Source organism: Lucilia sericata, unplaced genomic scaffold, assembly GCF_015586225.1.
Source record: "Lucilia sericata isolate MDLA Ls3-8-SP2 unplaced genomic scaffold, ASM1558622v1 Contig000802F_arrow, whole genome shotgun sequence".
Classification (NCBI taxonomy): Eukaryota; Metazoa; Arthropoda; class Insecta; order Diptera; family Calliphoridae; genus Lucilia; species Lucilia sericata.
Window position 1 is genome coordinate 43,455 of NW_023994794.1, and position 24,319 is coordinate 67,773.

Consider the following 24,319-nt stretch of genomic DNA (forward strand, 5'->3'; position numbering starts at 1 on the left):
CTTAACTCCTTACATGGTAATGAAAGTTTTTACTGGGATGTTTATGTGTCTTACTAAGTAAAAGTATTAATTTGAAAAATAACCAAATTCCTCTTTAAGGAATGGTATTAGAAACAATTCGTTTTTTGGACCTAGATGTCGCCATTTAATTACAGTGTCAATAACTATACCCTCTGAAAGTTTTATACTCATCATTAAAAAGATGGTAGTATATTAATATGGTCGTTTTGTTTGTAACCATAGACCTAGATTTTTGTTAGATTCTAAAACAATCTAGCAATGTCTCTCTGTAATTATGTTTATGCTTACATTTGACTGTCTGTGTGTTTATCTTTGAGCCCAAAAACTTCTCTATTGATTAGCTTAGTTTGGTATTAGAACTTTTTAATATCGGTCCATGATTTGCCATTGCTCCAATACAAGCAACGCAAATAATGCAACAACTGTGATCAAATTATGCAAAGGATATTCTCAATTTTTTATTTCCTATCCGGATTTTGTTAGAAATATCCCAGAAAGGTAGAGAACACCCTTTACTTCTGGCAAATAATCATTCACATTTACATTGACGAACAATTTAAGTACACAACTGTTAATCAGCATAATCTAGACCGAAAGCCATTAAAATAGATGCTGAACAGGTTAATTAATATTCTTATTTTGGTAGTAAAGCAGCCCTCAAAGTCCTTGAATGGGCATCTCTTCAAGAATGTTTTTAGGCGATAGGGGATTCTTGCAGATGGAGAAATCTATGACAATCTGAAAGCTAACACCCTTAATAAGGCTGCCTTGTTGTTTATAGAACACTAAAATACAACTTTTTAACAGAAAACGACGTATTTGTTGGATGAGAGGAACGGTTATCAGTTGGATTAGGATAGGTACCGATCACAAAATGATACCACAACGAGACTTTTGATTGAAACCAAATGAGCTATCTTTGACTATAAATTCCAGAATATTCCTGTATTGGACCGATCTTAACCATTTTCTATAAGCTTCTTTCCCGGAACAATAAGAGGACCAAGTACAGAAGGACAGGCGGTCAGACGGAGGGAAAGACGGACGGAAAGACGCACGAAAAGAGTACAGAAAGACGGACGGATAAAGCTGAATCCACTCAGAATGATATTCTTAGCCGATTGCTATACATTAAGATAGGTATAGGACCAATATTAATGTGCTTTACAAATATCACCACAAACCCAATATACCCTGCTAACTAAAGTGGCGTGGGATATAATTACGATATTAACATTAAATTGACAAAACATAATTGTTCTAAAATTAAATTATTCAATATATTATAAACTTCTAGGAGATCATTCTGAAATGACCTGACATAACCGTTCGATACTAAACTTTTTATTTTCATGTTAAAAATTAGGGATGATCTACATCCCTTAAACACATGGGAATGTCCGCATTAGTATTAATACACAATATTTTTCATTTTATAAATCAGTTGTTTTGATGTCATAGGAAGGAACTGGATTTGCTGAAAATTTACCTATATATAGGCAAAAATGTCATTTGTGTGCATAAACTCATACAATCACACATTCTAACATTTCCTTAATTTTCAAAAGGAAAATCTAAATATCTTATGGCAACTTGTTGCCGTTAGCTGGCTTTACATCCGTATCATTATATACACGAGCAGGAAGTACAAATTTGCTGCATAAAATCTTAACAAACAGCACATATATCTTTTTTCTGCTCTAAATAAAAATACAACTAAATAAAACTTTAAGAATATCAAATGGTGCTTCTTATTCAACTTCTTAAAGAACATGATGCCAGTAACAAGAATCTTCAAGTTGTAGAACGTAAGACTTTCAATGTGAACAAGTGTAGTTTTTTCGTTTTTTGAGGTAAGTAAGAATGAATGTTTTATAATAATGAGTATGTACAACAACGGCACAAGTTGTAGAAGCTAAAAAAAGTATATATATAAATATGAAAACTGTTGTACAATGAGCTGCCATAAAGGTGTCAATGATGCCGAAACCCACTGATGTTCATTGTGATAACAATAACGATAATAATGATGTCGTACTTGAGGCAAAAACGTAATTCTTTTATACTATATACAGATACATATATTTCTTTCATTTGCTGCTACTGTAGCACCAGTCCTTGTTATTTTATATAACTGCAGGTACATCCTACTTACAGGCATTTTTGTGGTTTATACTTTTATAACTACACGACTACAATAAAAATATTATAAACAAACCAACAGAATGAAAATTATAGTTGAGTTTTCTTTTGTGTAATATAAAAATGATTACGCATTTATAATATCTTTTTCATTTTTATATCTTTTTTCGAAAATTTACATTTAGTATTTAAATTCTAAAGACACTTTATCACTATACTTGTGCTTGTTAAATTATCTTGAATCTTAAATTTTGTTTGTGTCAGTTTTGTTAATTAAATTTTGTTTTTTTTTTCGGGGAATATAATACATAAAGGAAGAAGTTCTTTAACTTAAGATTTATTTGTTATTGTAGTCAAGTATAATGTCATTGTCATATAATCTATTGATTTTTCTAGCTATTTTTAGTTGTTTACTTCATTATTTTGACAGATTTTTGTGGTATTACTAGATATTTTTAGATGTTTTCTTTTTTTATAGATTTCCGGTCATTCGTAGTTCGGTTAAATTAAAATAAAAACAAATTTTCTCGAATCATATATACAATTTTGACGATTTTTTGAACTTTAGGGAATAACTTCTATGGGATAAAACTTCTTTTATCAACATTTTTATGCTTTAAAAAATGGCATTTTAAAATATAATCTGCTAATCAACTTACCTTAAATTATATAACATGTTAATGTACTTTATATGTATTCATGTCAAACTGACTTAATATCAATTAGTACATTTTTATACCCTACACCACTTTGGTGAGGAGGGTATATTGGGTTTGTGCTGGTGTTTGTAACGCACAATATTATTGGCTTAGAATAATTTTCTGATTCGATTTAGCTGTGTCCGTCCGTCTGTCCGTCCGTCTGTCTGTCTGTCTGTCTGTCTGTCTGTCTGTCTGTCTGTCTGTCCGTCCACGTAAACCTAGTAATCAAACTACAGTTCGCATTTTTGAAGATAATACAATGAAATGTGGTAAATGATCTTCTATTGTCCCATTATTTCGGTCCATTATTTCACCTAGCCCCCATACAACTGAACCCCTGAACAGGGCATGTAAAACTTGTAATCAAATTACAGGCTGATAATAATTCAATGAAATTTTGCACATTATCTTCTATGGTGCCGAAGACGAAGCCTTTTGAAAATTGTTAACATAGGTCCATGATTTCACCTAGCCCCCATACGACTGAACCCGACGAATAGGGCTTTAAAGTTCATAATTATGTTTAATATAATCGTATCTCGACAAAAAGCTGGCAAAAGTTCTCTCATGAATTTTATAATTATAGGGTCTCATATGACCTATACAAAGCCCCCTTCAAAATTTGACTCAAATGTCCACAATTTTATGACACAATAAATGGCTTAAGTATATCTGAGACAAGGTACAATTCAACTTAAATGCTTTATTATGAAAACTAAATCACATTTTATGTTTGTAACAGGTGTAGGGTATAGCCTCGCCCGACTATAATTTCTTACTTGTTTATATTTTATTTATTTTTTATCAATCTTCATTGTATTATACAATCCTAAAGTAAATATTGTAAAAAAAAAAAATAATAATATTTAAAATTCAAAATGAAATATTTGTTTTTACACAATCTTTAAAAATGTTTATTAATCTACTGTAAAATATACGAATTTAACTACAAATCAAATAGTTAATAGTTTTTTTTATGTAAAAAAAAAATCCATCAATTAATTATAATAATTAAATAAAATATATAACTTTGTATTTGTATAAGATTTTTTTTTCACTAGAAACGTATACATATTTTGCGTCATGTATATTCATATAAATAAATAAACAGTAAGAGCAAAAAAATTCAACTTATTTAATTAATGTATATTAAAGAAAATATTATTAAATAGTTAGACTTTGATTACATATAAAATATATACATTGACATAATGATGCTGAAAGCTACTTATTCAGTATTTATTGTTAATAATATGTACATGTATTTATTTTTTTAATGTTGATTAATTAATATTTATTTTTAATATAAAGCTATTTCTTATAAAAAATATAGTTTTTGTTGAGTATTTAATTATTTTTTTTTAAATGTTTAATATAAAAATTTTTATAAATATTAATGTATTTTTTAAATGGTATCAGGGATTAATAGTTTATATAATCATTTCTATTTGACTTAACAAAAAATTTATTTATCTTTCGATATACATATATAAATATGTATGTAGTAGTATTATATATATATTTTATAAAACAGAATTAAAACGAAAGAGCAATTATACGAGGGGTTTATAATCAAAAGCTGATATGGCCATTTTTGTGTTACTTTCGATTTAACAGAAATGCAAATACAAATCACAGACATACAAATAGTCAGACAGACATATATGTATATACATACCGGTAGACAAACAGTAAGACAATCAGACAGACAGACAGACAGACGGACGGAAATAGTACATACAGATATACAGGCAGACAGGCAGACAGACAGACAGACAGACAGACAGACAGACATAGAGATAGACAGATAGACAGACAGACAAACAGACAGATAAATATATGGAACAACAGGCAAACAGAATGACACACAGCATAGGTAGATCATTGTTAATGGTACATAAAACAGACGATATAACTTCTATCAATGGAATAACCTAGAAGATAAACTTCAAATAAAACATAAATTAGACAAAATCAGTCGAACAGAAACAACATTCAGGAACAACATTCAACAAACAGATATAGAGATAGACAGACAGACAGACAGACAGACAGATAAATAAATGGAACAACAGACAAACAGAATGACAGACAGACATAGGTAGATCATTGTTAATGATACATAAAACAGACGATCTAACTTCCATCACTGGAAGAACTTGGAAGATAAACTTCAAAGAAAACATGAAATAGACAAAACCAATCGAACGGGAACAACATTCCCAGCAATGCCAGGAAATAGAATTAAAATGTGATTGGAATAGGATAAAACTAATATATGTGATATATGGAACTCAGGTGGTCAAATAGAACCACTTGTATATAATCATAGGCACTATATGATTGGTCATATTTCGTAACTCATTGGCTACTCACGTTATAGCTTCTGTAGAAGTTGTTTGGATGAGCAAGAAGAGGAATAGGTACAACACCTTCTATGTGACATACAAGAGCATAGACTACTCTATCTTGGTAGAGAACTTTTCCATGATTTAGACTGTCACAGTGAAGCGTCACTAGTAAATATGATCGGATTTATTAGAAATACCGGCTGCTTCTCACGAGGAACGCAGGAACCACATAGTCAACGAAATTAGAGAGGAAATCCATTCTCCTTTATGTATAAACTCTAAACATAAGGGAATAGGCTACAAATAGCGAGCAACCCACGTAACCGAACCTAGCCATAGTATAACTTCAGTTTATTATTTCTGCAATTTCGAGTTTTATTTAATTAAATCTGTGGTAAAAATAACTTTAATTAACAAGTAAGTAACATGTGTTGATTTGTTAGTTTTGATATAAATCGAAAACACTTTAATTAATTAAACATGTTTTTTTCTAATAAAAAATTCTTGCTTATTTTGTTGTTATACAAAACTTACAATTATACTCTTATATATGCACTTAAATTTTGTATATTTATGTCTATTAAATTGAAATGTAATTATCTGCAGTGTATAACTTAAGGCTTTATATATGTAAGATATAATCATAACACACAGACAAATACATTAATTTATTAATGTAAACCTGCAGTTTTTCAAGAAGTCTGTGAAACTTTTTAAGACGATATTTTTCTTAGTGTTTACTTATTGACTAAATTTTTATATACTAGCGCATCTAACATAACTGGGACAAGTAAGTACTCCTTGGAATAAAGAAATGTAATCACAAATAATATATGAGGGAAGTAAATCTTCTCTTAGACTTCTTATAAAAACTAGCCATTTACTTAATTATATAATCCTAAATAACTACATTGTTTGGAACAGCCACTCCGAACTGCAGAGTTGTGGATATTTTACGTATTCTCTTGTTAACCATATTTTTAAAAACAAATATGAATCCTTTGAAGTTGTTGTTTGCAACACAAAGCACATTCAATTACAGAGACACATGGATTATTTAATACATTTGGGATAAATACAACAGAGTACAATCTAACATTTTAATAGAAATTCATAGAAATAGCTTAGGGCTTCATAGAAAATAGAATTTATAATTATTTATACGCATACATATCTCTAGTTTAGATTTTAAATTATTATCTTAGGGTATTATTTGTAAAAAGTACATTAATGTTATTAATTTTATAGTAGGTATGAAATTATTATTAGAGAAAATTATTTAAAAATATCTTTAAGTTTTGTAGGATGCTTAAACAAGTGTATTTATTTTATATGTATATTTTGTTTGTAATATAAAGAAATATATATTTCTGGGTCTAAGACGATCTAGACATATATGTTTATCTGTATGTGAAGGATCAAAAGGACAAGGTTTATATGGACACACAGACGGACGGACAGACGGACATACCTTAATCGATTCAGAAAGTCAATCTGGACCTATTGGTATACTTTAAAGTGGGTGTAGGACCAATATTTTTGGGTGTTATAAACATCAGCACAAACTCATAATACCCTACCCACAATAGTGGTGTAGGTTATAATGAAATATATGGGATAAAGTAACTTAATGAAGTGGGCCTTAAATGAGAGCTATGACCAATTACATACCGATACAGATCTACTTTGGTAATATTATTTCTGTTCATATTTTATACATACATATGTGCAAAATTGTTGAAGTAGTTATTAATGTTAAATCCATTTCCGAGAATAGGTGTGTACCTTTGTATAGGTATAGGATACAGGAATTTTAAATCGATTGTTTTAATTTTGAACATAATTAATTTCTGGGCGATCAAATAAAATATAACAAAATTTATCGAATTATCTTTGGTAGTCTCTGAGAAAACTACTCGAAAATTAGGAAAAAAGTAATTTTTCGAGGTAGTCTGAAATTTATAATTTTAATCTTCTTACGTTGTACACTGATTTTGCTGATTTTCAATACCAGACTGCGGAGGACATTAATGGATATTTTTGGTGAATTTGGTTGATTTCCTTTGCATTGTTTTACCGTGAGATAGACCGACAGACAGACAGACAGACGGACATAGCAAATCGACTCAGAATTTCATAAAGATAAATATCTTGGTGTTACGCACGGAATTGCAAATTTATATATACCCTCTAACACTACTGATTATGGTAGAGGGTATAAAAATGTCCCTATTTAATGACCCTAAAATAATAAATCTGTCTGATGACATGAGAACTAGACAACCTTAACCCAAGGTCTCATATAAGATCGACCTTATGAACTTAAGGTAACTTTGTGAAGGCACTAGTTGTACCCTACACCACTTTAGTGGGGAGGGTATATTGGATTTGTGCTGATGTTTGTAACGCACATAATATTGGCCCTATACCTTAAAGTATACCAATCGGCTTAGAATCATTTTCTGAGTCGATTTAGCTATGTCCGTCCGTCTGTCCGTCCGTCCATGTAAACCTTGTAATCAAACTACAGGTCGCAATTTTGAAGATAATTCAATGAAATTTAGCACATGATCTTCTATTGTCTCAGGGACGAAGCCTATTGAAAGGGCTTGTAAACCTTGTAATCAAACTACTAATTTTGAAGATAATTGAATGAAATTTGGCACATGATCTACCATTGTCCCAGAGACGAAGCCTATTGAAAATGGTTAACATCGGTCCATTTTCTCATCTAGCCCTCATTCAACTGAACCCTCGAATAGGGCTTGTAAACATATTAATCAAACTACAGGTCGCAATTTTGAAGATAATTCAATGAAATTTGGCACATGATCTTCTATTGTCCCAGAGACGAAGCCTATTGAAAAAGGTTAACATCGGTCTATTTTCTCATCTAGCCCCCATACAACTGAACCCCCGAATAGGGCTTGTAAACCTTTTAATCAAACTACAGGTCGCAATTTTGAAGATAATTCAATGATCTTCTATTGTCCCAGAGACGAAGCCTATTGAAAATGGTTAACATCGGTCCATTTTCTCATCTAGCCCCCATACAACTGAACCCTCGAATAGGGCATGTAAACCTATTAATCAAACTACAGGTCGCAATTTTGAAGATAATTCAATGAAATTTGGCACATGATCTTCTATTGTCCCAGAGACGAAGTCTATTGAAAAAGGTTAACATCGGTCCATTTTCTCAACTAGCCCCCATACAACTAAACCCCCGAATAGGGCTTGTAAACCTTTTAATCAAACTACAGGTCGCAATTTTGAAGATAATTCAATGAAATTTGGCACATGATCTTCTATTGTCCCAGAGACGAAGTCTATTGAAAAAGGTTAACATCGGTCCATTTTCTCAACTAGCCCCCATACAACTAAACCCCCGAATAGGGCCTGTAAACCCTTTAATCAAACTACAGGTCGCAATTTTTAAGATAATTTAATGAAATTTGGCACATGATCTTCTATTATTCCAGAGACGAAGCTTATTGAAAATGGTTAATATCGGTCCATTATTTCACCTAGACCCCATACAACTGAACCCGACGAATATGGATTTTAAGTTTATAATTATGTTTAATATACTCGTATCTTGACAAAAAGCTGCAAAACCAAGTTCTATACTAGCCTTGATGACTCGCATGAATTTTATAATTATAGTTTCTCATTTGACCATAGCCCCTATACAAATCCCCCTTCAAAATTTGACTTAAATGTCCACAATTTTATTCAACAATATATGGCTTAAGTATAATTCAAGGCAAGGTGCAATTCAACTTAAATGCTTTATTATGAAAAATAAATCACATTTTATTTTTGTAATAGTCGCCCGACTATAATTTCTTACTTGTTTCACAATGGAAATGCCTCTTACATTAGTCTATTATTGATCATAAAGACTTTATAATTCTTGCTTAAGAATATCTATTTTTTATCAATTAACCGCCAGATAAATATTGTAAGAAACGGAGTGTCTTGGTAAGCTTGTGGGAAGTTTGTTAAGTTTTAGATTTATATATGCAAGTTCTATTCCTACTTGATAGTCTAACTTAGTTCATTATAGTCTGTTCTTAGAGGATATGCTCAATAAGTGAAGCTAAAATATTATTACAATTTCTGTTATATTAAATTTAGTTTCAATAAACTTTTTCTTTAAATTATGTTACAACTTGTTGCTTAATTTTTCAATAAGTTTCCATTTTACTTTAATACACTTTTTTATTTATTCGTAATTTTTTACTTTTAGTTCTATATATTTTTTTTTTCGTTACCAAATTTCAAAGCTAAACAGATGCTGTTTGCAACACGAAAACATACACTTGGCTGAACTTTGAAATCTGATTTCATTTACTACCATTGAAAATGTGTACCAGGATTTCGTTTTTGCTGATATGATGTTCATCTACTATGTATGATGTGTTTGTGTGTTGTTTTTTTATTACACATACATATTCTTGTAAACTGGAACTTTAATGTTGAGAAAAAAAGTGATAGATATAAAATGTTCTTATATGCGAATATCGTTAGCAAAGATTTGTTAAGCTGTTATACATACATTATTCATTCTAAGAAATATTTTATATTTATGGGCTAAAGCAAGTATGTATCACATAGATAAATGACAAAATTGAAAACGATCTACACAAAAACCAATCACAGATTTACTAGGAAAGTATTTTTATATTTCTATTGTTTAGTTATAAACTCTTTTCGTATTAAAACTTCTGCAGGTCATTTATGACAAAATATCTGGTTTTGTTTTTAAAAGAAGAAAAATAAATACTGGTTAAAACAGGAAATACACATTTCAAAAGATTTTTAAATCGCATTGTATATCCTATAATAAAACTTTGTATGATATGAAATTAAACAGTTTTGTAAATCTACAAAAGGAAAGTTCCATGTAAAACCAAATATCTTAAACGATGGCCAAAAAGTGAAAAATTATGTTGTAATAGTTACAACCAAAAAAATTATAGAACAGTAAGGCTGTCGATTCTTCTGTCGATTACTTTGAATTATTATCTGAAAATTTAAAAAAAAAAAACAGAAACAATTTATCTACACAAAAGCAATCTACAATAGGTTAAAAACAATAACAAAACCCAGGTATTCCCTTTTGAATTTTTGCCAACGTTATTTTAAGGAAACAGCTAAAAATTCAAATAAAAAAAAACTTTTCAACTCTATACATGTAGTGAATTGGAAAAAGGGCAACTCTTTTTTTCGTAAACATTCATATTGTTTTTTTCTTATTTTTATATCTGCCAACCATAAGAACGAAAACAACAACAACAAACAAAATCCTTTTTTTCCTGAAGGACAGATATTGTATGTGTACAGAGTATATGTGATTGTTTGTTATACTAAATATAGTCTAAAGTAAGAAGAGAATGTAGTAAAAATAGGTTTTCACTTTAATACACCTTAAATAGGATTTAAAGACTTTATTTTAGTGAAAAGAAGAAAAAATGTAAAAAAAAATAAAATATTTCAATGTATTGATGTGGTTCGCCAGCTAAAATGGTTGTTTTCCTATTTTTCTTTCTTGAACAGGAGCCATATTAAGAAGTAGCCGGAAATTGCTTAGCGTAACCCACATATTGTTGTACGTGTTTTTATGCTTCCATGGTTTTGTGCCAATATTAACAAGTATCTACAGATAACCCTTTTACTACTTTTACTTACTTTCATTCGCAACAAAATATTTTGTTGAATTCTTTCTTTTTTGTTTTGTTAACAATTTTTTAATGTACATAGGTATTGTGTGTAAAAGTTAATTGGCAACTGATTCAATATTTACTTTTTAAACATTGTTTTTTTTTTTTTTTTTTCATTCTATTGTAGTTACTTTAAAAAGTAGGTAGAACTTTGTATCTTTTAAGGAAATGTAATTACATTTTCTTTTGGATTTATTTGTTTTCTTATAAAATACTATTCCTTCAATAACAATAGATTCATTTATATAGAAAGCATAATAGTTAAAACTTAACAAACAACTTTGTGTTTGATTTTTCAAAAAATATTTAATATTTTTAATGAATTCTAAATTTGTTAAAAATTTTAATTGCTTCCATCCGTGATTTCAGCAGTAAACTATGATAAATCCTTTCATATGCTAACTAACTAACTAACTAACTAACTAACTAACTAACTAACTAACTAACTAACTACTAACTAACTAACTAACTAACTAACTAACTAACTAACTAACTAACTAACTAACTAACTAACTAACTAACTAACTAACTAACTAACTAACTAACTAACTAACTAACTAACTAACTAACTAACTAACTAACTAACTAACTAACTAACTAACTAACTAACTAACTAACTAACTAACTAACTAACTAACTAACTAACTAACTAACTAACTACTAACTAACTAACTAACTAACTAACTAACTAACTAACTAACTAACTAACTACTAACTAACTAACTAACTAACTAACTAACTAACTAACTAACTAACTAACTAACTAACTAACTAACTAACTAACTAACTAACTAACTAACTAACTAACTAACTAACTAACTAACTAACTAACTAACTAACTAACTAACTAACTAACTAACTAACTAACTAACTAACTACTAACTAACTAACTAACTAACTAACTAACTAACTAACTAACTAACTAAACTAACTAACTAACTAACTAACTAACTAACTAACTAACTAACTAACTAACTAACTAACTAACTAACTAACTAACTAACTAACTAACTAACTAACTAACTAACTAACTAACTAACTAACTAACTAACTAACTAACTAACTAACTAACTAACTACTAACTAACTAACTAACTAACTAACTAACTAACTACTAACTAACTAACTAACTAACTAACTAACTAACTAACTAACTAACTAACTAACTAACTAACTAACTAACTAACTAACTAACTAACTAACTAACTACTAACTAACTAACTAACTAACTAACTAACTAACTAACTAACTAACTAACTAACTAACTAACTAACTAACTAACTAACTAACTAACTAACTAACTAACTACTAACTAACTAACTACTAACTAACTAACTAACTAACTAACTACTAACTAACTAACTAACTAACTAACTAACTAACTAACTAACTAACTAACTAACTAACTAACTAACTAACTAACTAACTAACTAACTAACTAACTAACTAACTAACTAACTAACTAACTAACTAACTAACTAACTAACTAACTAACTAACTAACTAACTAACTAACTAACTACTAACTAACTAACTAACTAACTAACTAACTAACTAACTAACTACTAACTAACTAACTAACTAACTACTAACTAACTAACTAACTAACTAACTAACTAACTAACTAACTAACTAACTAACTAACTAACTAACTAACTAACTAACTAACTAACTAACTAACTACTAACTAACTAACTAACTAACTAACTAACTAACTAACTAACTAACTAACTAACTAACTAACTAACTAACTAACTAACTAACTAACTAACTAACTAACTAACTAACTAACTAACTAACTAACTAACTAACTAACTAACTAACTAACTAACTAACTAACTAACTAACTAACTAACTAACTAACTAACTAACTAACTAACTAACTAACTAACTAACTAACTAACTAACTAACTACTAACTAACTAACTAACTAACTAACTAACTAACTAACTAACTAACTAACTAACTAACTAACTAACTAACTAACTAACTAACTAACTAACTAACTAACTAACTAACTAACTAACTAACTAACTAACTAACTAACTAACTAACTAACTAACTAACTAACTAACTAACTACTAACTAACTAACTAACTAACTAACTACTAACTAACTAACTAACTAACTAACTAACTAACTAACTAACTAACTAACTAACTAACTAACTACTACTAACTAACTAACTAACTAACTAACTAACTAACTAACTAACTAACTAACTAACTAACTAACTAACTAACTAACTAACTAACTAACTAACTAACTAACTAACTAACTAACTACTAACTAACTAACTAACTAACTAACTAACTAACTAACTAACTAACTAACTAACTACTAACTAACTAACTAACTAACTAACTAACTACTAACTAACTAACTAACTAACTAACTAACTAACTAACTAACTAACTAACTACTAACTAACTAACTAACTAACTAACTAACTACTAACTAACTAACTAACTAACTAACTAAATAACTACTACTAAACTAACACTACTAACTAACTAACTAACTAATACACTAACTAACGAATAACTATAACATAACTAACTAACTAACTAACTAACTAACTAACTACTAACTTACCTTAAAGCGTAACTAACTAACTAACTAACTAACTGACTGACTAATAAAAATCAAGTGAGAAAAATAAGTTAAGGATCTGTTATATGGAACTTACACCTATTAAATGGATTTTTGAATTGGTTTTTTTACATAAGATATTTGTGTCAAATTTTTCCATATATGTCAGCAATTTATTGATGAAAACCAGATTTTCAGAAAAACATTTATACGGAGGGCAAAAATTGCGTATAATTATGGAAGTAACTTATGTCGAATTGTATCGTGATATTAGTTTGATAAATGTTTGTCATATTTTTGGTTATGAGATAACAATAAAAATGAAAAATTTATATATGCAAGTATGTGTATATTAAAATTTAAATTAAACTTCAAATCCCCTTATTGATAATGTTAAATATAACATATAAATCTTAAATTAAAGAATCATTTCTAAGCAGTTTTATTAAAAACTGTCAATGGGTGTTTACGTACTATCCTTCACATAACAAAATTGTATTCTTGCATACAAAGTTACGTATAATTTTCCCCATACTCAGTCTGACACGTTTTTCCATTTATTTCTACCCACAAATAATTGTTACAAAATGCTTTTTGTTGTTAAATCAGATTCGGACCTCACTTATCCTTAAGACCTTACAAGAAGAAAAATAACTAAACTCAATAACAAACAGCAACAATACGAACAATGATATGAATGAGCAGGACTATAGAAAATTATACATTTGCTTGACAAAATTACCTAAGTAAAGGAAAAGTACAAAAAAAAGAGAAGAAAAAAACTTAAATAAAAACTAAGTAAAAAGAAACTATATATATAAAAAAAACAAGAGAATAACATGAATTAAAGAAAAGGAGGAAGAACTTGTTCAACCATTACAATAAGACTACCATTAAATTACAAAAAAAAAAAAAAAAAAACAAACAAAACATACATACTTAAATACTTACATAAAAATATACGCTGAGAAAAATTTTGTATTTGTTATAACTATGGTAATGCATCACTATTATATTGTACATAATTTATCATAATCCAGTTTTCCAAAGCTCTGCTCTACGTCAGTGAAGATTAATCTTCAACATCAAATTCGTTTATTAGCAAACATAGTATCAGTAGATCTTGTTCAATTTACACTCAGTGTATAATCATACAAATCCGATCGTTATAATAGAATGTATAAAAAAAATAAAATTACAAAAGGCTCACAATACGTGTATTTACTACATTTGTATGGTTGTGAGTGTAATATTTTGCCTTTGTATTCATGTGCATGTACACATAGATTTCCTGGTATGTGTATTTTATGTGAGAAACCATTCATTAACATGTCACGTCAATCGAAGAGAAAACAATCTAATGGTTTGCTTATGATTTTTATCTTGGCTTAAAACGTAAACACAATACCTACATACATGCATATACATACATTTATACAACAGTAAACCGACCAAGTTAAAAGCTGAAAAAAGTAACTAGTGTACTATTGTTGTTGTAGAGTAAATACACAAACAATGGCATACATGTTGGTTTTTCGTATAAATATATGTACGATTTTTTTATTTGTCTGCTTAAACACCCATGTCAACTGAAATGGAAAAATATCTAACAAAACAAAGACAAGGACTCAACACATTCACGTAGAATATTTATTTGAAAATGACCACAAAGTAAAAGTAGCCATTGGTAAGTCTAACAACCAAACAAATAAACGGGATTTGATCAAACACACACTTTTATTTATATAATTATATGTATATAGTATTCGATAGATAACCATTCTTTATTCCAGTTATATATTATATAGACAAACAAATAAAAAAATTATGTCCACACACGTCTTCAATATTTAATTTATTCAATTGATAAACAACGGAGAAAAAAAAATCTATAGAAATTAAATAGTTAAACGCAGTGTTAGTTAAATTGAGAATGAATGGCTAAGAAGTCAACGTGATAATGTATGATTGAAAGCAATTTTGTAATTAGAAATAGCAAATTGGATTGCTTTTATTGGGGTCAATACAACAGAGTGCCGTTATGTGAGAGTCACAGATTTTACGACTAAGAGATTAAGCTGCAAATACAAATTGTTATTTTTGTCGTTTTTATAATCATCGTTTTATAGTTGAGGGTTCTATTGATTTTGTTATTCCATTTGTTATATATTGAATACACAATTTCATACATTTATTTAAAAATTCGGGACAATTTAAAATTTTTTGCATTTTTTTAAAGTTTGTATAATATATCCCCACCGGGCCTGTTAGCGATCCTTTGACAGTACCTCTGGAAACGAGCCCACGACCTCCGGTCTAGTAGGATTGAAAAAAAAACTACTAATTTACTAGAGGCAAGCTTTGTAAAATATGACATGAACCTAATCACAATTTTTGAAAAGTGTAACAAAATGTACGTCCGATCTTGAAACTTTTTATAAATACAGTAATTGCAAAAAAGTAACAAAAAAGATAAAACCAAGAGAAGATATGTTAAATATTACGAAAATGTTCTCTCCTGATAACAAATTAATAAAAATCCAAAAAAAAAAAAAAATATATTTACGTATACTTGTGATAAAATAAATACAAAATAAATATTACTCATACTACCCGTAACACATATTAGTTTGTATAGAAGAGTTTGGTGGGTCAGAAATGAAATTTTTTTGAAATAAATCTGTTTAATATGAACTTAATTACAAATTTAATAAAATGTAACAAAATGCGTTAACGAGATCTAAAAGAGGAAATCTTGAAATTTATCAGAAATATTTCACAGTAATTTATAAAAAAATATATATCAATGCAGAAGAATCTTGGTCATTGTTGTGAATAGTACCAGTTCTGTTTTTCTTGGATTAAATCCTAGACCACTTTCTGTGGCCCACTTACGGAGTAGCACCAAAGCATCAGACAAAATATCGCTAATGACGTCTGGAAACATTCCTGATACAAGTATCACAACATCGTCCCCATAAGCAACGACTTTAATCCCTCTGTTGTCCAGTTCAATTAGAATCGAGTTAACAACGATGAGCCAAAGCAGTGGGAAGATTACGCGATTACGACTTAACGCTGTTACCAAGACTCGCAGTAACTATTCTAGGTTTCAACATAGTTACTAACCAGTTGCAGATATACCTACTCTTCAACATCTAGATTAGCAAAAGTTTGTTGAATTTCAGAATTATTTACGTTATTGAAAGCATCTTCTACGTCTAAGAAGGCTCTCATAGTATATTGTTTAAATTCGAGGGATCTTTCTATAACTCTGACAACCTCATGTAGAGTTGTCTCTGTAGATCGTCGTTTAAGGTAGGCATGTTGACTAGTTGAAAGCCGTAATGAGCTCTCTAGTCGTTGCCTAATATGTGAGGCGATGAGTCTTTCCAGCGATTTTTGTGGGACGGAACAACTTCACTTTAGCGTCTCTGACCCCTGCTCTCTCGAGCTCAGCAGAGCCCGACTCTGTGATAGCGGGGATAAGGTGTGGTTGTCGCATTGTTTGGCGCAAATGATGGACCAGTCGTCCATGTGGATGTTGGGATTCAGGCATTCCAACATTTTGTGTGTTTCAGTGGTAATTTTTGATAACTAGATGGGTTCAGCGGGAATAAGCTCAAGACTTAAGCCTTCCCATACGTCACTTATCTTAATGATGTATTTGGAAGTCCTTTGAGAACGTGTCCATACATTTGATCACCCTGTATCCCCGATGTATCTCGCCGGAGTCAAAACGAGGTGCCTTCACTGGCTAGGAGGTGTTCCATAACCAACTCAGTCAGTTTAGATTCCACGGCACCCCATTCTGTTACTACAGGATTTATGGAGGATTATCAGGAGGTGATTCTTCACCACTTCGTTGAATGGTCTCCTGGCTGATATGATTGCGGATGCTGCAGGCCCTGGAGTGGTTTTGTTATCTGCAACCTTCCTCCTCTTGGACGGTTCTCCTGTCTCTGCCTGAGATCGATTCCGCTTGGACCTTTCATCTGCAGCTGCTTTGAAAGTTTCCGGTTTCCATAAACTTCTGGTACTCGTCTACCACAGCTTCGTAATTGACGCGATCTTCCTCATTGCTTTCATGTGGAGTGTCATTTGCAGCATTTTGCAATCTCGTCTAGAAAGATGTCTTGTTGACTCTTTCTTCTTGCTCGCTTTTTACATAATTGTTCGCCAGATTTGGCTTCAGATTGGGAAGGTGTTTTTGTCAAGGGTTTTGAGAGTAGTGGAGTGCTGAGACAGTCGCTCACACTAGCTGTTTTACTGACCACGGTCTCTTGGCTAGAGGCCAGAAGACCATCTTCGGATGATGAATCTATATCATCCTTCTTACGTTGTTGTAATTGTTGTTTTTCTGAATGTTCCATATTTTAGTCCCACGAGTGTGCACGTAAAGGGAAGGACGATCCATGCAGTGACGACGTGCATGGACTAGACTAGGCATTACAACCGGCCCGTGTCATAGCGACTAATCTTCTTTTACCACTAATTAGCCATTCAGGTTCTCGGCACTGCTACCAACCACCTTAATCTTACAAGTGGGGAATGGGATAGTGGGAAAATGAAGGGATTAAAACAGGGAATATGGATTGGGGATGGGGAGGATAACCTTTGGTCATGTAGGCTTTTAAGTTCGCTGTCATGCGGGAAAGCTCAGCAGAGTTTACTGCAGCCAGCACTAAGCCACCATATCGCGGCAAGATTATTATCCAGGTGGTGGTGCGACCTGTACTTTGATAACGTTTACATGGACACACGGACGGACATCGATATATCGACTGAGAAAGTGATTCTGAGTCAATCAGTATACTTTATAGTGGGTATAGTACTAATATTATAGTGCGTTACAAACATCAGCACAGACGCACAGACCCTTCCCACTATAGTGGTGTAGGGTATAATAAGTGTGATTGTTATTACAAAATATGATGAAGAGATAAGACATATTGTAGGATTTTAATAAAATATTAAAGATTTTAAACAAACTATTTATTTAATTCTATTATTTTTAATCCCATTAATTTGTCTACATTTGTACGTGCTTTAAGCAATATTCATAACATAACAACTACTTACTAAAGATTAACTTTTATTACTTTTCAATATCGATCATAACTTTATAATTAAATCTTAAATCGATACAAATTTTAATTAAAATAACTTGTTTATTTTTTAATTACAGTTCAAAACACTTAACAAGCAAAAAAACTATAATCTTCCAAATGCATGCATGATATGAAAACATCATACTGACAGAAAAAACAATTGCTAAGGTATGTACTAAACCATAAAATGAAAATTGAATTTCGTTGTTAAGTTTTTGTTTGCTGCTGAATGATAAAAATAATAATAGTAATGTAATTATCACTTCGATTAAAAGATAATAGAAGTGAATAGAACAACAAGTTCCCCTTTGGATTGCTCACATATTACTGGCGTGTTTTAAAGTTTTTTTGTTTCTATTTTATACACAAACTACATATAACTTTTTAGCATTAGACTAACACTTGCATGGTTTCCAAATTGCGTGTTAACTTCACTCCAAGGGATTATCTTATATAAGTATATAGCTATGTATTTCTACATATATGTATGTAGTCTAAATCTAAGTTGGAAAAAACCAATGAAGTGGCAAAAAAAAAGCAAAGGGATAAATAGCCAACAAAACTGCATTGAACTTAATAAACATGAAATTGCTTAAGTTTTCCAATGATGATCATTAGTGTAGAGAATCATAGAAGAGAAAACTCAAATATTTTGAAGATAATAAAAATCTTGCACAACAGAGAAATAACAAAACCAAAAACTGTTAATTAGTTGTGGTAAAAACAAAAACGTTATAACATTTTGGCATATTGATGGCAAAAAAAAAAAAAAAAAAAAAAAAAAAACAAAAGCCAAATGAAACTGAAAACCAAAGAAACATAATTAAAAATAACATGCTTTGGAACATGAATATTTTTTTGTTGGCATAATATTATCTTAATATATATTACATGAAATTAAAAGAAGAAACTTTTCATACTTAACAAGAGTTTTAGTTAATTAATTTAATTAACATGAAGATAAATTGTATATACATATGTACACATTGTTAATTAAATGAAAAGTGAATAGCATTGTTTTATTAGGAATACTTATTTGTCGGTATTTTTCTTAGAATTAGTTGGTTTTTTTGTGACCATATATGTTTCGGACTAAAAATCAACATAAGACAAAATATTAAGATTTTAAAAAATTTATAAAAATATCTGTAAACTATAGTCGGGCGTGGCCGACTATATGATAATCTACACCAATTATTGAATGTGATTAATTTTCAATAATAAAACCTGTATGTTGAATCTTACATAGGTTCCAAATAATGCCTGTTCTTGTACGGTTGTATTGTGACTAGGAGAAATAAAAGATCCTATTTCAATAATATTCAAAAGCCTTCGTCATTGGATCCAAAGAAGAGTATATGACAAATTTTGACAACTGATATTGGAAGTTGCTAGCTGTAACGTGCACACAAGGTTTGCATGGTGACAAAGACGGACATAGCTTTATCGAATGAGAAAGTGAGCCTGAACCGACTGGTATACTTAAGGACAAATATTTTTGAGTGTTACAGACATTAGCACATTGTGCCAATTTTTAGATAGATATATCTATTAGACGTAGTTAAGAGATAAAAGGCCCAAATCGATGCCAAATCTCATCGTGATACTAGTGTTTATAAGTAAATTGTGGAAGTTCAAATAATTTTCTGAAGGGGACTCTGTATGATCAGGGGGGACTCTGTAGGGTCAAATAATGCTCGATCTTTACAAAAATCGCTAGAATTATTAGGACTTATATAAAACTAAGTTTTGTCAATTTTTGTCGATATAGTTGTTCATAGGTACTTGAGTAAGCTATAGAGAGCATCATGAGCTACCGATAAATTACTCTGTATAGACAACAACTGGAGCTATCGATGGATGCTTTCTTTGTATGCAGGACATCTTGAACTCTATGAAGAACATCTTGAGCTACGTATCGATGCTTTCTTTCGAAGTAGAATATATTGAGCTTGCAATAGGTGCTTCCTCTGTACACTTAGACCTACCGATATGTGCCTTTTCTGTATAGAAAATATATTGAGCTGGCTATAGAGATCATATTGAGCCAGCGATATATGTTATCTCTATATAGAGAACACCTTGAGCTAGTGTTACAATTTTATTTTTATATATTAAGCCAATTTTTTTTAATGAAATCACATGAAGGTTAATAGTAAAACTTCCTATAACTTTCATTATGTTTGTATTTAATTTCCGGTACCACTAATCCTACATACACCTCAAATGATATTAGCATGGATATGATAATACTTACGCAAGATAAAATCCTAAAAGGGCAAATAAATAGAATAAATGCAAGTTTAATATCTTAAGGTTATTATTTCCATATGTGTGTTTTTGCTACAGTACAATATAAACTATTAACGGCGTCATAAAAACCTCTGATACAGTTATTTTGCCAACATTCAAGCTCGCATACCAGCCAAATACATTTTTGTACTGTGAACATACAACAGACAAGAATCTTAAACAGAAATAAGCCAAAAAGCCATAAAAATTTACGAATACTTACATATGCATGCAAAAATGATGATGGCTTTGCTTTAAGCTTTTCAAGTTAAATGGCAGGAAAATCGTAAGAAGACCAACTATAAAAACAGGAAATATGTTATTAAAAGTGTGAAAGTGTTTATTGCTGATTTCCTTTCTTTTTAACTTCCTTTTTATTTTATGTATGTTGGTATGTGAATATGTGAGTACGAGGGAGATAGGATATTCTTGTCATAGAAGTCATAGTAATAATATTTTTCTTAGTATATAGTGATGATTATAGTTTTAATGTTAGTAAACCACAATATATTAAATAAATATGCATGTATGTTGGCAATATAAAAATATTTTTACCATGCAAATAATAATAATAATATTATTATTATAAATTTAAATGTAATTTTATAACCAAGTTGTGGCACACAGCATCAAGGTAAAACTATAAAATTCTATTAGCATTTTTTTAAAAAAATTCTATATTAAAATGCAATTAAATCTGATTTGAGTAGAATTTACGAGTTAGAAGGTTGCATGTGTATGCTTTTACTTTACATGTGCATAAAAATTTTAAACACTTTGGAAAATGTCTAAAGTTATGTTATAAAATTTAACTGGTTTTGTAAAATATTTAAATTTTCATTTTTTTATAATGAATTTTAAAATATATTAAATATAATAGAATAGTGAGTAACATTTTTACAGATTTCTTCTCTATAGGTTTGATAATACTACAATTTCAACAAAATATATATATATATATATACATTTTCTCGCTTTCTTTGTACAGAGATCATTTTGATCTAGCGATAGATGCTTTCTCCTTATAGAGAACATATAATGATTTATCCATATAAATAGGTGACATCTTGAGCTAGAATAGATGATTTGATTTAGCAATAGATATACATATATGTGTATTGAGAACATCTTGACCTATCAAGAGATGTCTTTCTGTATATAGATAACAGCTTAAGATATCGAAAGTTGCATTCAGCATCTTGAACTGCTGATATATGTTTTCTCCTTATAGAGAAAAGCTCGAGCTATTTAGCGTTAGATGATTTTCGGTATTTTTATATGGTCGGAAAATTATGTAGTGGAAATTACAAAGGGAAGACAAACTTATATCTATACGAAAAAAGACCAGTGACTCCCAGTTTTGCCCAAAGTCATGCACTTTTTTATGGCCCCAAAGATTCGGGACCTCGTTGTAATTTTTGCATAAAAATGATCATTTTCTCAGGCTCATATCTTGCAAACTTGCATCTTAATTTTTTCATTTCAAATGGAAAGTTTTACATAGTGAAATTACACTGCTTTTATTAACGGCACCTGTACGTATACGTGTTAATGATTTATTCATATTACAAATATTAAGTATACTCATAATTTAGAGAAGCACTTGAATTGCGATTTTGATCTTGAATTAAATATGCAAAAAAGTGATCATTTTCTCAGGCTCATATCTTGGAATCTGTTCGGCATTTTGATTTACTCTCTGAGGCAAAGTAGTAGCTCTTGTCATAAAGAACACAAATTGTGTTCATATAAAATCAAAAAACTTCATCTTCATTTTTATACCCACCATCAAAAAAGATGGGGGTGTATTGTTTTTGTCATTCCGTTTGTAATACATCGAAATATTCATCTAAGACCCATAAAAGTATATATATTATGGATCCTTATTAAATTCTAAGACGATCTAGCTATGTCCATCCGTCTGTCCGTCTGTCTGTCCGTCTGTTTAAAACACGATAGAGTCCAAACGCAAACAGCTAGTGAGCTGAAATTTTGTACAATTATTTCTTATTTATGCAGTTTGTTTGGTATTGAAATGGGCAATATCGGTCCACGATTTCGCCTAGCCCCCATATTAGGTCCCCTTCAGAAAATGACTTTAACGCTCATAACTGACTAAAAGAAGCAGCTATAACGATGAAATTCGACATAAACATATTTTATAGGAACCTTAATATCTTTGTAAAATTTTACAAGGATCGGTCCATAATTGATCCAACCCCCCATGTAAGGTCCCCTTCAGAAAATGACTTTAACATATTTTATAGGAACCTCAATATCATTGTAAAATTTTATAAGGATCGGTCCATAATTGACCCTATCCTCCATATAAGGTCCCTCTCAGAAAATGACATTAATGCTCATAATTGACTAAAAGAAGCAGCTATAGGGATGAAATCCGACAAAAACATTTTTTTTGTATCATTGTAAAATTTTATAAGGATCTGTCCATAATTGACTCTATCCCCTACAGAAAATGACCTTAACACTCATAACTGTCTAAAAGAAGCATCTATAGCTATGAAATTTGACATGAACATATAAGGTCCCCTTCAGAAAATGGCTTTAAGGCTCTTAACTGTCTAAAAGAAGCATCTATAGCGATGAAATTCGACATGAACATATTCTATAGAAACCTAAGTCGCTTTGTAAAATTTTTTAACGACCGGTCCATAATTGATCCTACCCCCATATAAGGTCCCCTTCAGAAAATGGCTTTAACGCTCATTACTAGCCTAAACTATAGGCTAGCATCGATTCCTAAATATCAACGTTTATTTATAAGGAAGCATTCCTTTTTGGCAATGATGTGATGGTGGGTATACAAGATTCGGCACAGCCGAATATAACACTCTTACTTGTTTCATTTAAAGTGGAAAGTTTTACATTTTGAAATTGCACTGATTTTATTAACAACACCTGTACGTATACGTGTTACAAATATTAAGTATACGCATAACTTAGAGAAGTACTTGAATTGCGATTTTGATCTTGAAAATTTTGTGCAAAAATGTCTCCCAGGCCCCAAATCTTTGGGGTCTCATTTAAAGCACATGACTTTGGGCACAACTGGGAAAAACGGTTATATTTTTGGCCTCTATCACGTAGTGGTGTCCGTATCACAGAAAAAATTATCGGTAGTTTATTGTCAATTAACATGTTTTCCTCTTTCTTTAACTTTTATTTAAACAATTTTTTAATTGTCATAATTATCTCATTGTTTTGATCCTAAGTATACAAATTTGATTAAACTTTTAAATGAATCAATTAATTTTTTAATTGGCTGAAAAAGTTTTTCCAGCCTACTTTTTATACCCTACACCACTATAGTGGGGAGGGTATTATGCGTTTGTGCTGATGTTTGTAACACCCAAAAATATTGGTC

The 24,319-nt window shown here is 30.2% G+C and overlaps 1 protein-coding gene across 1 annotated transcript in view; it reads left to right on the forward strand.

The window, feature by feature from the left end:
- Positions 1 to 1,750: 1,750 nt before the first annotated feature.
- The window catches only part of LOC119608182 (cyclic GMP-binding protein D-like), a 147,793-nt gene continuing 125,224 nt past the window's right edge, over positions 1,751 to 24,319 (forward strand). The window contains exons 1-2 of the mRNA XM_037962498.1: positions 1,751 to 1,874; positions 18,720 to 18,810. The gene's annotated coding sequence lies outside the window, so the exon portion shown is untranslated. The remainder of the gene's footprint in view (positions 1,875 to 18,719; positions 18,811 to 24,319) is intronic.